At 35.0% G+C, this 13,386-nt stretch overlaps 1 long non-coding RNA gene and 1 pseudogene across 1 annotated transcript; both read left to right on the forward strand.

The window, feature by feature from the left end:
- The first annotated feature begins 1,944 nt into the window (after nt 1-1,944).
- LOC126587003 (uncharacterized) lies at nt 1,945-3,887 on the forward strand. The gene is made up of 3 exons (XR_007610958.1): nt 1,945-2,013; nt 2,769-3,618; nt 3,718-3,887. It is a non-coding gene; the product is annotated as an uncharacterized LOC126587003 (long non-coding RNA).
- A 443-nt stretch (nt 3,888-4,330) lies between these two features.
- On the forward strand, nt 4,331-6,005 carry LOC126587002 (uncharacterized; annotated as a pseudogene).
- The last annotated feature ends 7,381 nt before the right edge of the window (nt 6,006-13,386 follow it).

Consider the following 13,386-nt stretch of genomic DNA (forward strand, 5'->3'; position numbering starts at 1 on the left):
TTGTAGTCGATCCCCTTACATTGGAAGCTAGCCAATCATATGGTCTTAGCCAGAAGCTTGACAGACCTGTTGGTTCAAAGGATTCATAACCCCGAAATAAGAAAACCATGACACAGGCTATTGAGCCTAGCATGAATTCGACTATCGCCTATTCATTATACCCAATGCACGAGGAAATTCTAGACTATGGAAGTGGCCTATAAGAAACGAAGCCACATCCCAAGAATCAAGAGATTTAGTTTGGATGATGTTAGGAATAGAAATGAGATGATAATTGATGATGCATTAACATATGCAGTAGCTACTAAGATTGTGATGAGTGATAACATTAAACCATGTTCTCTTGATGAATGTCGATGCAGAAACTGATTAGTTAAATTGGAAACGAGCAATCTAAGTTGTACTTAACGCAAGGTGTTTGGGCCCGTAGTTCTTACACCGTCCCAGGTGAAGCTTGTTAGCTACAAATGGGTTTTCATAAGGAAACGTAATGAGAGGAATGAAATAGTAGAATATAAGGCACATCTTATGGTGTAAAGCTTCTCTTTACGCCCTAAGATTGATTACGACGAAATGTATTCTCCTGTAATGGATGTGACTACATTTCGTTCCCTTATCAGTTTGGTAGTTTTTGAAAAACTGGATATGCAGCTCATGGACATGGTAACTGCGTATCTCTATGAGGATCTTGAAACGAATCTTGAAACGAATCTACATGAAAGTTCCTGAAGGGCTTACATTGACTGGATCAAATAGTTCTAGACCACGAAAACGTTCACTTCACGAGCTGAAGTAATCAGGAAGGATGTGGTATAACTGTCTAAATGAGTATGTGATAAGTTAAGGATATCTAAACAATAAACTATGTCCTTGCATGTTTATTAAGAAGTCAAATTCTGAATTTGCAATTGTTGCAGTTTATGTCGATGACATGAATCTCATTGAGACTCTTGAAAAGCTTGAGAAAATTGTTGTGCACATGAAGTTGGAATTTGAGATGAAAGATCTTTGGGAAAATGCAATACTGTCTCAGCCTGGAATCAAGCATTATTCGGATGTAATCCTAGTACATTAGTCAAGCTATAAACAGAAGATGTTGCGTTGTTTTAATGAGGATAAAGCGAATCCTTCGAGTACTCCTATGATCGCTCAATAACTAAATGCAAAACGAGATTCTTTCTGTCCTAAGGAAGATGAGGAAAAGATTATGGAACTTGAAGTTCTATATCTAATAGCGCGTTTACTTAAGGGTAATCGGAATCAAGAAACAGAATTGAATTCCGATTACAGCATATTCCGGTGTTTACCAAATCTGGGGAAATCAAAATTTAGTGGGTCCCATATAAATTTTGGAATCCAATTCCAAAATTTGGCTGATTTGGATTCCTAAGATATAGAAGGTATTGGGATTCCGGGTGGCTTGGGCAATCCATTTGATAATTTTTTCCCTTTATGCCCTCACTTACTTTCATTATTTTCAAGATTATCCTTTTTTAACCCTAGACTTATTTTTCTTTCACCCAGCTCATTTCTATCTTTTCTCAGCCGCATGTCTTCTCTCAACCGCAGCTCTCGTCGCACATACAGCTAGGTAAATTCCTTCTTCTATTTTTTTATCTCTGTGCTCGATGAATATCAACATTTGGCTGCTTGTTTCTTGTGCGTTTCTTTCTTCTTCGCGATGAATTTTCTTTCTAGGATTTCGTTCAATTTTTGTTCCTGATTTTCTTTTTTATTTTTTATTTTTTGGTGTGCGAAAAACTTGAGAGAGAGAGAGAGAGAGAGAGAGAGAGAGAGAGAGAAAGAGAGAGGAGAAAGAGTGAAAGACTGAGAGAGTGAAAGATTGAGGGTGAAAGAGGAGTTTTTGTTTGTTTTCTTTTGAGCTTATCGTCTGATGAATCAAAGAATCATTTTATATTTTTTTTCCAGAAAAAGGGAGTGAAAGAGGAGGACTAGAGGAAGCACAGCTCAGACTGAGTTGGGTTTTGCTCAGATTTCTTGCTTGTGCATTAGGTATGCTTCTTCTAGCTGCTCCATTCTCTCATTCTGTACTTTTGGAATGGTTTTTCAGTGTTTTGTGCTTGAATCACATATTTGCATTGCTTGTTCTGTAGTGGGTTGTATTTTGTTTTCCCATTAAATTTGAAATGGGAGGAATAATTAGCTGGTTTGCTTAATTGTAGAAGACAAAGTTTGCCAAAGTAATGTTCTTGCAGAAAGATTTTTTTAAATAGTTTTGAGTTTCTGGCGTTTATGGGAAACTGCTGGTCTGCTTTTAGGGATTTGGTTAGGTGAATGCGATGATATTTGCAAAGATTGGGAGAAAAATGATGGATTCCTTAAATTGGGTTCTTTTAGATTTCGATTTAGGTGTGCTCAAAAGTGTGGAGAAAGTCCTCAATCTTAGTATTAGCAAATAGCCTATTAATCCAAGGGAAATAAGATAACCAGTAAGTAAACATGGAGTGGTTTATAAATGTCACAACATATATTTGTTAATGCAGGAGTAAAGGGAAAAAAAAGTTTGTACTTACTCCTCATAGGCAACATGCTACTTGTATGAAAATATTTGAACAAATCTGTTTTGAATTCAGGGCATTGTTCATGCTATCGATTTTCTTCTCTTTTTTTTTTTCATGCTCCCTGTATGTAAATTTTTGTGACTGATTGTGTTATGTAATGTTAGTTTATTTCAGTTTGCAGATATGTTTATTAACTTATTAATTGAAGTCCTTCATGACATTTTTTTTCTTCATTATTTTGTGTAGACTAATGGCTCGTCTAAGTTTGTCCACAAAGAAGAAAGTACATGCTGCGTTGAATGTGTTGATTGTCTATCTTCGAACCATATTTGTTGCATGTGCTACTTCTTGTTTCTATTCTTGGTATCGTTTCCAAAAGCGCCTTAGAAGTCCCTCACCTTGTCAAACAGTTATAAGAGTTTACAAGCAATTAGAATACTTACATGGTTTAATTTATGAGAGTGATGTGACATGTATTGCTGAACTACGAATGGATAGATGATCCTTTCATAGATTATGTCAAGTTCTTGTGACTAGAGGACAGCTACGAGCTACTCGAAATGTGTCTATACAGGAGATGGTTGCATTTTTTCTATACATTCTTGCACACCATCTTAAGAATCGCACAATTAACCACCACTTTAGAAGGTCTGGTCGAACAATTAGTAAGTATTTCCATGAGTGTATTAAAGCAATGATTCAATGCCAAAAGGATTTCTGGCAAACATCTGAGCCTATCCCTGAGAACTCAACTGACACAAAGTGGAAATGGTTTAAGGTGTGTAGTATCTACATGCCTACACTACTCAGTAATTACTAGCTTTTTATTTCATAGTTTAGTTTGTTAATTTAGTGTCCTATATACTGTAAAATTGCTTAGGTGCACTAGATGGAACACCTGTTAAGGTGCATGTACCAGAATGTGATAAACCAAAGTACAGAACAAGGAAAAATGAAATAGCAACGAATGTTTTAGGAGTCTGCACTCCGGACATGCAGTTTATATATGTTTTACCTGGATGGGAAGGGTCCGCACATGATGGTCGAGTTCTTAGAGATGCTGTGACTAGGAGAAATGGATTGAAAGTCCCTAATGGTAACACTCACAACTTTTTTTAGTAATTAAAATTCTTAGCATTTGAATTGCAAGTGATATAAAGTTGTAAGTTTGACAATTTAATTCTTTGTACAATAGGTTGTTACTATTTGGTTGATGGTGGCTACACAAACGGAAAAGGTTTTCTTGCACCTTATAGGCGAACCCGTTATCATTTGAATGAGTGGAGAGATGGTTATCGTCCTGCAACACCGGCTGAGTTTTTTAATATGAAACACTCAAGTGCTTGGAATGTCATTGAAAGATGTTTTGGGCTATTGAAAATGCGTTGCGGAATCCTTAGAAGCCCATCCTACTACGACATTAGGACACATCGTCGCATAGTTTCAGTGTGTTGTATGCTCCATAATTTTATAAGGAGGAAGATGGTTGTAGATCCTATAGAAGCCGATGCGGATGGGCAATTTCAAGATGGGAATTCAGATGCAAATAACTATATTACCACTGTTGAGTCCTCAGATGAGTGGATTGCATGAAGGGATAACCTTGCCCAAGAAATGTGGAACAATAGGGCGGTTCATTGAGTCGGTGTTTGATGTGTTTGTAATCATAATCATTTGGAATGCTTATGTCTAATACTGTTTGTGTAATAACATTTGGAATGTTGTATTTGTTTCTAAGTTAAGAAAGACATCCTATTTGTAATTGAAATCATTTGAAATGCTTATGATTTCTAATATTGTTATGTAGAATGGCTTATGTTTCATCTGTGAAACGAGGAAGGGGACAACAGAAACACTATTGGACAACTACTGAAGATACAATATTGGTTGAATCATTTCTTGAGTTGCATGGTGACCCGACTTAGCGAGCTGACACTGGTTTTAAGAATGGTTATTTGGGGAAGATAGAAGCTATGATGGAAGCCAAACTCCCAAGGTGCGGATTAAAGGCGTCTCCCCACATTGAATCACGCATCAAGACTTTGAAGGCAAAATATTTTGCCTTAACTGAATTGCTAGCTCTCAATGGGTTTGAGTGGAATGAAGAGAAAATGATGTTGGCTTGTGAGAAAAGTGTGTATGACGAGGCTACGAAGGTTTGCATATCTGATTGTATTTTGTGTTTTATCTGATTGTGTTTTGTTTTTAGAATCTTAGTTCCTTGATTAATTACACTAAGTTCAAAATCTCAGAGTTAATATCATCATCTTCTTAATTACGAATCAGGGGACGAGTGATTGAATTAGAACATAAAAGAAAAACCTCCATGGGACAGGTGATTGAATCAGGATAATGCACTAACAACTTACATAGAAAAAGAAAAACCTCCTTGGGAGGTAATTCCAAGTTCTTTACTGACACTATCACCATACACTCAGAAACCACTTGAAGCTAGATATTAGAAGGATTACAGTGCACATAAACAAAAAATGAGACTTGTATGAAAGACATAGCTTTTTAAATACCAACTTTTTCATACTGTAAAGAAAAAAGAGTTATGACAAACTTATAGATGATCTGTTGATCTGCCAGCCTGTGTGGCAACATAAAAGAGTATATATATATATCTTCGGAAAGGTTCACCCATCATCCCTCTGAAAAAAGGAAAAACTTAACATTGTTTTTTTGTTTTCCATAGCTAGCACACGTCAAAACATCCTGCCCTGTCCATTATTAATTGTTCTGCCTCTTGTCCTTTCTTCAAAGATTGATTTTTCACTTCTTCCTCTTTACGCTGCCTCTCCATCCTGTAATAGACCAAGAATTAATATATTGTATTACGTGCCTTGTGTTTTGTGTTTTTTTTGTAGGGTAAAAAGGATGCAAGTGGATTGTACGATAAGCCTTTTCCGCACTACCACAGTTTGGGAGAGATTTATGCAAAAGATCGTGCTGTGGGTGCAAATGCTGGTAACGCTGATGACGATGAAGAAGAAGTTAGACTTGAAGATGCCAATGTCAATCAACATGAAGGTGAGGATGAAAGTGGAAATGACTTTGATACTTCTTTCTCAGTACCAAATACCCAACAACAAAAGAATGCAGAAAGTAACACATCAAACATTAGTCGCAAAAGGTCAAGAGTAGCGGATGAAATGGCCAAGCAATTCTCTATTATGGCTAAAGCTATAGCCGATGTGGGACCTAAACTTAATGGTCTAGTTCATGCACTGTCAACCGATATAAATCTGACCGAAATGCAACAAAAACTTGACAGTGAGTTGACCAAAATGGAGTTTTTGGCTCCCATGGATTTATTTAAAGTCACTAACTTCTTGGCCAAAGAACATGACCTTTTGAGGGTGTTTTTCAACATGTCTGATGAAAGGAAGAGTGCATATGTGACTACTTTGTTGCAGACTTGGATGCATAATGACATCTAAGTGATGGTCCCAATAATGTGAATGCTAGTTTTTTGCTATGACGTGCTTACTGCCATGAAGACATATCAGGGAAAATTGTGAATGTTTTGTAAATCTAATGACTTATTAGATAACACCATAATGGTGAAGAACTACTTTTTGTTGATATTATGATGTGTAGGCAGGTTAAGAATATTTTGTTGACAATCTGATGTGTAGGCAGGTTATGAATATTTGATAATATGATGCATAGGCAGGGTATGACTAGTTTGCTTAGGTTGGTTATGATGGTTAGATAGATGTACTTTAATGTAAAATATTAACTTTAATGAAGTTATTTCCTACTCTTTGTTTGTTACTAATATTTTTTTCTTCATTTATTTACTATTATACAAAATCCACCTCTTGAAGATCACTTTAGTTCAAGGAGAATCAAGTTTTTTGATTTGAAATGGTAAAACAAAATTTCTTCTACTCCTTGACATTATGTAGCAAAATATATTGTTGAAGAGTTAAGACTGAAAATGCTCCTAACAATTTCTTTCCATGTCCTTCTTGCTCATTAAGCATAATTCTATGCTCATTCACATTATGCACAACTATACATATGCCGAAGAGAAAAAACTACAACTTGAGTGAGAAAATTTAGATATTAAAGTCAATACTTAAATTTATAAAAAAAAATAAACAAAATCATTTTAGTATGTCTATGAAATACAATTACAATTTAATTTTTTCTTACCATTATATACTATATCAAATTTTATTAAAAATATATATAAAATATTTGATTTGAGACAAGGGCATTTTAGTAATCATACTGGTTTATATTCCGATTCTGCAAATTAGTAAACAGTTTTATGGAATTGTATTCCGATTCCAGACAGTTTTAGTAAACAACTTCAACATGAATTTGATTCTGATTCCACCTCATTTCAATTCCTCCTCAATCCAATTCCTCCTCAATTCAATTCCTCTCAATTTGATTACGGATTAGTAAACGCGCTTGTCTCAAAAGGTCATGTTCTTTGGGAAAATTCGATATTGTCTCAGCCTGGAATCAAGCATTATTCGGATGTAATCCTAGTACATTAGTCAAGCTATAAACAGAAGATGCTGCGTTGTTTTAATGAGGATAAAGCGAATCCTTCGAGTACTCCTATGATCACTCAATAACTAAATGCAAAACGAGATTCTTTCTATCCTAAGGAAGATGAGGAAAAGATTATGGAACTTGAAGTTCTATATCTAAGTGCGATTGGTGCACTAGACCAGACATCTCCTTCGTTGTCAATCTTTTAGCAAGATAGAGCCACACGACCTCATGCAGACAATGGACAGGTGTTAAAGACATCTTCGTTGATTCCTGCCTTGTTGGTTATGCTAATGCAGGGTACTTATCTGACTCGCATAAGGCACACTCTCAAACGGGTTATGTCTTTACTGTTAGAGGTACCGTAATATTTAGAAGGTCAACCAAACAGACCTTAGTTGTCACTTCTTCAACCCATGCTGAGGTTTTTGCCCTACATGAAACTACTCAGGAATGTTTCTAGCTAAGAGCAATTGTGGAACATATTCGAAGCACTTGCATACTTTCTTTTGTTGTTAACATACCTATAAAGATCTTTGGAGATAACGCAGCATGTACTGATCTTAAGAAATGATACATCAAAGGAGACAACACCAAATTCTTTTTCTCTCTTCAGCAACAAGAGCATCAGAAGATTGAAGTCAAGAAAATTCGTTCCCAAGACAACTTGGCTAGCCTCTTCACCAAATCTTTTCCGAATACGACGTTTCAGAAGTTTGTTCAAGGAATTGGTATGCGTAAACTTTATGAGTTGTAACATTGTTAGTTCTCTTTGGAATTATGTCACATTCAGGGAAATTATTCTAAAGTATACTCGCTTGCACTGTTCTAAACATCCTTGCCTAGCACCACCTAGGTCCTGCCTAGGCGTTAGGCAGTTGGCCGCCGTCTCGATTAGTCCCTAGGTGTTTGAAAATTAAGAAAGTGTGCTAGACCTGCTTATGCGTTTGCCTAGTCCATGTTGGTGCTCGCCTAGCTCCCCTAAACTCATCTAAGGACCCATCTAGGTCGTGACTATCACTTAGATAAAAAAAATGGATAACTTTCATTTTCCATTTTATTTTGTCAATAAAATGTAAGAGACTTGTTGAATACTTGGATGAACACTCATTATATACGCGTTCCCCATGTTTTCAATATGTTTTGATACTTTATAATCTATGTCCTTTTATTTTGCATTTTATGTATTCCAATACAATTATTTGTTATTTTTTAAGATTAAATAGGCACTTATTTACGCAATGTATAATAAATTTACTTAAATCCCCTAGTTCACCTAGGCATTAGGGCCCCAACCTATTGTTCGACTAGTGCCTAGCGTATTTTAAAATCTTGCTTGCTTGATCTTAATGTACTATTTTTCCTACAATTAGGAGCATTTTTCCCTTTGGGTTTTTGCTACCTAGCAAGGTTTTAACGAGGCACCCATCCCGGGATGATTATACCTTTGTGTACATCCCTTAGACGTTTAAATTGGCTTTGCATTAACTCACCGCTTCACTTTGACTATTGGTTTTTTGTCCCACATTAGGTTTTACCATAGCCAGATTTTGTGAGAATTATTTCTATATGCAAGTTCCTCCTCTTTGAGATTAGCGTGTTCCTAGTTTAGTGCTAACGAGTCGACTTCCTCAATGTTTCCTAATGATGAATCTACTTGAGTATTTACATACACAAGGGGGGAATGTAATAGATATTCTTGGATTGTGATTGTGTAAATTCTAGATAGATTTTGCTTCTAGTTATTCTTTCCCTATAGGGTCCTATTTACTTGGAGGACAAATTAATCAACTCCTCATTCTCTGCTATAAATAAAAGCATTGTGTAGGAGGAATAACACAGACAAGAAATCCCTATAATTTCTCCATTATCACTCTCTTGCTGCAGCCCTCTATTCCATTTCAGTTATATTGGCCACAACAATTTTATCATTATTATTATTATTTTTTTGTTCTGAAAACACTTATTACAATTATGGAAAATAAATAATGTAATAATAACAGTTTAAATTTAACATATCGGGTGAAGAAAATTAAAAAAAAATGATCAAAGTGTCACATTTCAAATTTAAATTTTATATTTGAAATTTGATATCTCCATTAAAGATGGTCTAAAGAGCCAAAGAAGCGTACTTCAATATATTATAATAACAAAATTAATCTCCAATGAATCGGAAAGTGAAAAAAAACAAATATAGGGACAAAATGAATTTCTAGTGGATCAGAAAGAGTCCCTAAAGTAGATGGACTCACCGGATACGTTATGTATGTCCTCACATATAGGAACTGTATAGGGACAACCTTGAGTGAAAAATGGATTCACAATCTTACTTGAAGCTTTTAATGCTTTTAACTAATTAAAAAATGGTTAACATATACTAAAAAATGTGCACCTTGAGTAAAAAAGGGGTCCACAATCTTGATTAAAGATTTTAATGTTTTTAATGCTTCTAATTTTGTCCAAATCGGATTAATAGTCCCTGTAGTGATAGGGTATTTGGAGAATTGCCCATGTGGTAAAAAAAAATTAGGATTTAAACCCTTGTGGTGAAGATAGGGGTGGGTTCAAAAAACCGAAAACCGAAAAAACTGAAAACCGAACTGAACTAAAATCGAAAAAACCGAACCGAACGAAAAAATCGAATTGAATTCTTTTGGTTCGATTTCGGTTTTAGTGATCTAGAAACCGAACCAAACCAAACTGAACCGAACCGAATTAATTAAATTAATTTTTTTATTTAATTATTTGTTTTGGGTACTATTTTCTAAACTCAATTTGTAAGTTAAAATGTGCTAAACCCAATGTGTTGCCAAACTTTAAGCTCAAAATATTAAAAAAAAGCCTATAAAAACTCTAAACCCTAACCTATTATTTCTCCCCCATACAAGGTTCCACAACCAAACCTCCTCCTGAAGTACCTACATCCATCTCCATAGCACTATCTACTTCTGCCCCAGCTTTCTTTTCCAAATCTGCTCTCATATAACATGTAATAGAATCCATAAACATTTATTTCGGTTAGATTACTTGCGTAGTTTGTGATGGAAAAAAATCCAACACACACTAAATAAATCCACCCACGCATTACTTTTACTAATCAAGTTGTCAACATGCAGTTACAAGCAAACAACCCTGATCTTTGAACAACATGATAAAATTAACTTTTCTAAGTCATTTGTACGATTTTTGTGTTGTGAGGTTGTTAGTTTGGATTTTGGAAGACTTGATTGATGATTTTAGTACAACTTTAAATGTTTATTTTCATTGTCTTTGATTCTAGTTAGAATGCTTATGTTATGATTGTGTTGGAGATGTTAAAATTTAAAATTTCAATGTTTTTCATTTTTTGAAAAATAAAAAAACAAAAAATTGAAACCGAACTAGAAAAAATTGAACCGAAAAAAAAAACCAAACTGAAAAAAACCGAAAAAAAATGAACCGAACGAACCGAATCAAAATTTCGGTTTGGTTTTGATTTTGGCAAAAAACTGAAACGATTTGAACCGAACCCACCACTAGGTGAAGATTATTAGCAAAACTAACCCAAAAAACAAACTTATGTTAAACTCAGTTAAATATACGGATAAAAATGTCCAACCACACTCTTTATTTCTACCAGCCTTATCTTCCTCTTCCTGTGTCTGTGTAATTATACCTCCACGGTGCAATGCAAGGCCATGATCGGATCAACACGTGTCTCCTAATGAGCTGATCGTCGAGGTCTTCTGGCAGATTGACTTAAAGCCCAGCCGTGATGCCTGCTCCCTCGTCTGTAAGCGCTAGCTCGCCCTCGAGCGCCTCAATAGCACCGCCCTTTACATCGGCACTACCGGCATCCTTGACCTCATTGTTGGCCTCCTCGTTGCCAATTTCGCAACATCTGCACCGTTCACATTGATGAGCGCCTTAACCTTTCGTCAGTGAGGCTGCATTCTATCAATGGCTCCGTCGACAACGTGCTTGATTTGAACAACTTATCGGACGCTGGTATGACTATTATCAGTAACAGATTACCCAGGCTCGAAAAACTGAGCATAATCTGGTGCTCCAATGCCTCCAGTATCGATATAATTTGTTGATAAGTGTAAATTGTTGAAATCATTGGATTTGTAGGTGAGTGTTTGCTTAATTGGCTTTTAATCTCTTCTATTATTGCTTTGCTAGAGTTGAATTTTAATGCTTAAAGTCTGCAATTCTTCGTTTGAATTCTTAATTGGAAATTACTGGTACATTCCTAAATGGGTTTCTTTTGGGGTAATGTGTTGCAGTCTTGCTTTCATTAAAGGTGTAATTTTTTTTTTGTAAGCATTCGAATAATGTCATTCCTACATTTTTAAGATTATAGAGACAGACAGAAAATGGCTAACAGAGAATAAATGTGTGAGAGCCTGAAAGAGGGAAGAAAGAAGAAGGCTAAAAAGAAAGAGTGATTGGACACTTTTATCCCTACATTTAACTAAGGTTTAACAGAAATCTCACATTTGAGTTAAATTTGCTAATAATCTTCACCATAAGGGTTTAAATCCTAATTTTTTTTAACACAGGGGCAATTTTCTGAATATTTTATCACCACGGGGACCATGAATCCAATTTGGCCTTTAATTTTAATACTTTCAATTAATTAAGAAATGTTTTTTTTTTTTTGAAAAAACAATATTATCTACACTAAAAAGAAGGGGTGAGCTTAGCCTCACAATGGACCAGCAATAATATGGTTCAAATTCACCTTTGGCGATAATTGAATCTAAGCCCTCTCACTTACAAGTAAAAAGGAATATCACTAGACCGTAGTACTAAGTGGTAAGAAAATGTTAACATAAACAAAAAATGTGCACTTAATCAAATTATCACATAAAATAATAAAAACTTCAAATTTAGGGATTCTACTATAAAGACTTTACAATTGGAGGCAATATTCATTTAGGGACACAAAAATTTCCTTTAAATCTTTAAATGAGTACTATAAAAAATGATGGTGGGGGTCCTAAATAGCACAACTATAGAGAATGGTGGAGCTTATAAAATTATAAAGGCGATCTCAACCCAATAGGCTCCCAATTTGCGGTAGCATAGAGCTTCGATTTGCAGTAGTATAGAGCTTATAAAATTAATTAGAGAAAATTATACAATACGCATGCAGCGCACTACATAATGGATCTCATTTTATAACAAAACGAATTTATTGGAATTATACAAGTCAACTGGACGGTTAACATGTTCTGTCATCTCAAAATAATGTCACTTTATGAAATTATATTCTTTAATTTACTAATTTATAATTGTAATGACGATTTCATAAAATCATATATTTTCTCCATTGATTATGGCCCATCCATTAGATTAAAGGGAGTTTTAACGAAAAATTCGCGGTACTGTTCACTTTAATGAAAAATCATATTTTTACACTAAAAAATCAAACTTGATACTATTCATTTTACCCTTTATTTTGTCCTTATCATTAAACCTCAAAGTTTTCAAGTCATTTTCATTAGTTTTCCTTAGATAAAACTTATAGCAAGGGTTAAGATGGCCTGAAAATGCATTCATGTTACTGATTAAGAACATTCATTTAATCATCATTAGAATTTCATATTCGCTTCATCGCCTCTTTATGTCTCGGGAATGATCTTATTTTATTCAAAAGTGTACTTTCTGTGTTGTGATTTACGATTCACACGAATATTTCCAATTGTAAAAATTTGGCAGCATCTCCCTAGGGGTTCCCAAGTTCACGAAAACATTAATGGGAAACTTTTGATTTTTTCACGATTAAACTTTGCCACGTTCATCGCGAACTGTACACATATATTAGTGCACTCCCGAACTGCCCGAATTGAACAATTCAAGAATTAGTTAGATTGCATAGCCGCATTACTATGTCTAAACATGCATCCAACAGACTCTCAAACGGGTCTAAAGTTCTTTCAAATTTATACACGAAGTTAATCAACACAATTAACTTCATATAAATAGTTAGAAAATTTTAACAAATTTACACCACGATTTCCAACACTAATGTTGCACAAGTAAATTTGCCTAAGCTACATATATTTTAATAACACACAAACTCAATTGAGAAAGAGACGGAGAAGAGGGTGTGAGTGTGAGAGAGACAGAGTTGTAGGTTGAAGAGCAGCAGGGAGTGGGAAAGAAAAGAAAGAAGAGGGGAGAAAGAAAAAGGCACGAATCTCTTTAATGAATAAGAGTTTGCTTGACAAACCATTTCCTTGATAAACTTTTTATTGTGACAGGAACACGAGTAGTACACCACGTGTTCTTATGTAAGTGATGAGAGATTTTAATTTTTAAGTTATTAACTTTTTAACACACATATCCCACAATTTGTATA

Source organism: Malus sylvestris, chromosome 10 (genome assembly GCF_916048215.2).
Source record: "Malus sylvestris chromosome 10, drMalSylv7.2, whole genome shotgun sequence".
Taxonomy (NCBI): Eukaryota; Viridiplantae; Streptophyta; class Magnoliopsida; order Rosales; family Rosaceae; genus Malus; species Malus sylvestris.